The sequence below is a fragment of the Rhinopithecus roxellana genome, chromosome 6, assembly GCF_007565055.1.
Source record: "Rhinopithecus roxellana isolate Shanxi Qingling chromosome 6, ASM756505v1, whole genome shotgun sequence".
NCBI classification, from domain to species: Eukaryota; Metazoa; Chordata; class Mammalia; order Primates; family Cercopithecidae; genus Rhinopithecus; species Rhinopithecus roxellana.
This window is the reverse complement of record NC_044554.1, coordinates 105,253,778-105,256,385: the sequence shown is the minus strand read 5'-3', so window position 1 is coordinate 105,256,385 and position 2,608 is coordinate 105,253,778. Positions and strand designations below refer to the sequence as shown.

Sequence of the window (2,608 nt, the reverse complement as noted above, 5' to 3'; positions counted from 1 at the left end):
TGAAACCCGGGAGGCGGAGATTGCAATGAGCCCAGATGACACCACTGCACTCTAGCCTGGGTGGCAGGGTAAGACTCTGTCTCAAAAAAACAAAAGGTGGAGGGGAAAACTGTAAAACAAATGTTTCATCTTAAAATATATAATTAGGAGATGTAAAATTAAAGATTAAAATTTTTATTCTATGCAACATAAAATAATACGCATAGATCTGGTACCTAATTTATTAGTTTTTACTTTAGAAAAAAAGACAGTGAGAAAAAGGTTTATAAATTTCTCAGTCCCTTTTATAAAAAGTTGCAACTAAAACCAGCCATCACTTATGTATACAACCATCAGCTCTGAATATAATATTAATTATACCTAGGAACTGGAATTTACCCAGATGAGTTCTGGCAGTTTTTTGAAAAATGCACAATTATATCAGAGAACACTGTGTCTTCCACAATTTGTAACAATTTTGAAAAGAAAACTCCTGCTTCCATAATATAAGGAAACAAGAATACTCTTTCCATAGACATCATCCTGTATTAAAAAAACCTGATAGTCTGATTGACCTTTATCAAAGGTAAAATGATTCACATTTGCATGGATTACTCTGATCCTCAGTAGTTCCTAAACACAAAATTTTGCATAAACCTTTATCTGGGTTTTCCAAAGCAAGTATTACACTGGCAGAAGTCCGTGAGCTGAAGAAAAAGAAATTGAATAGAAAAGGTTTACCGACTTTATCCTTTCTAATTTTACAATAGCTTCAGGTGTTGAGACCTAACTGGTTTCTGGTGCCTATCCACTGTGAACTTCTAACACTTCTCAGTACCATCTTTTGGTGGTTGCTTTATTTTGCAACGTAGAAGATCCTTTCATCCAACTTCAATCATCTGTTCTTCCCCAGACTTCGTTTCATTATAATAACGAATTTTATAATCTTTAGCAAGTTGAATATATACTTTCTTTTGAGAACCAGACAGATTTTTCCCGTTTTCATTTACAGTCTTCAGCTTTGCCTGCAGTGAACCATCCTTAGCTTCTTGGAGGCTTTCAGCTACATAAATGTTATAAGCTGAACAAGGTCATTTTGGTTTTCCAAGCAGTTTTAACTCTCTCTCTTTTTTACTAAAGCTTTCCTTTTTAACTGTTCATGCATGATTTCTGTTTCCAAAGACATAATCTGACTTGGAGTTAGCTGTTCTTGAATTCTGCTTATCTCTTCTTTGTATGCCTGCCAGTCCACCCTATAAGCATCTTCATATATTTTTTTTCTCTGAGTTGGGAAGTTCCCTCCAATGCCCGGCGGTCCTTCTAATTAGTTCTGTATTTTTTGCATCTGGGTTCCGAGCTTTAAATAAGGGTAGTTGTTCTTCAGAAAATCGAAGGTAAGAAGTTACAGATTTCTTTGGATAACTTGCCAAGGCAGATGAAAACCATTTCCATAAATACACAAAACTGAAGGGGAAGCGCAGTCGACTTCCACAGCTGGTACACAGCTCCGCCCGGACCTTCCCAGGGCGCTCAACATGCCCCACATGCCTCAGAGAAATGCCATCACACCAGCGGACCAGGCAGTGGCCGGGTCCCAGTCTCAGAGAGCTTCCTGGTACAACAGAACAACCCCAGCAATGACAACTCGAACCTGCCTGTGACCCTCTGGAGTTTGTTATCATGCCAGCCACTCACGAGGCACTATGTCACTCAGGCTGGAGTGCAGAAGCTCGATCTCGGCTCACTGCAACCTCCACCTCCCAGACTCAAGCGATTCTCCTGCCTCCGCCTTCCGAATAGCTGGGATTACAGGCGCGAGCCACCGTGACTCGCTAATTTTTGTATTTTTAACAGAGATGGGGTTTTGCCATGTTGGCCAGGATGGTCTTGAACTCCTGCCCTCAGATGATCCACCCACCTCGGCCTCCCAAAGTGCTGGGATTATAGTCATGAGCCATGGCGCCCAGCCCTGGACTGGGGTTTTTAAGGGGATCATGGGGGGTGAGGGGCTGGATACCTGGGGTCGTTGATGGGTTGAAGTGAGGGGAGTGTGGAAACGGCATTCTTTTGTGAGTCAGTTCCTCATGAGGTCCTTTGCATCAGCTAGCATCAGTTGTTTCATTGGTGACCAGACCCTGAAGGAATATCTCAAAGAGAAAACATTTGGTGATGATCAAGCTGTTATCTGTAGAGAAGTTAAAGGGAGCTATAGGCCGGGCGCGGTGGCTCAAGCCTGTAATCCCAGCACTTTGGGAGGCCGATGTGGGCGGATCACGAGGTCAGGAGCTCGAGACCATCCTGGCTAACACGGTGAAACCCTGTCTCTACTAAATACCAAAAATTAGCTGGGTGTGGTGACGGGCGCCTGTAGTCCCAGCTACTCGGAGGCTGAGGCAGGAGAATGGCGTGAACCGAGGAGGCGGAGCTTGCAGTGAGCCGAGATCGCGCCACTGCACTCCAGCCTGGGCGACACAGCGAGACTCCGTCTCAAAAAAAAAAAATTAATTAATTAATTTTAAAAAAAAGCTATAATCTAGATTCTACATGATTAGGACAATAGGCAAAACAGCTATGAGGAAGTGAATCCAACAGCAAGCAGACCCAGTGATGAACGCTGAATTTGCCACAA

General features: G+C 43.1%; 1 pseudogene; it reads right to left on the bottom strand.

The window, feature by feature from the left end:
• Positions 1-800: 800 nt before the first annotated feature.
• LOC115898372 lies at positions 801-1,543 on the bottom strand (annotated as a pseudogene).
• Between the last annotated feature and the right edge of the window lie 1,065 nt (positions 1,544-2,608).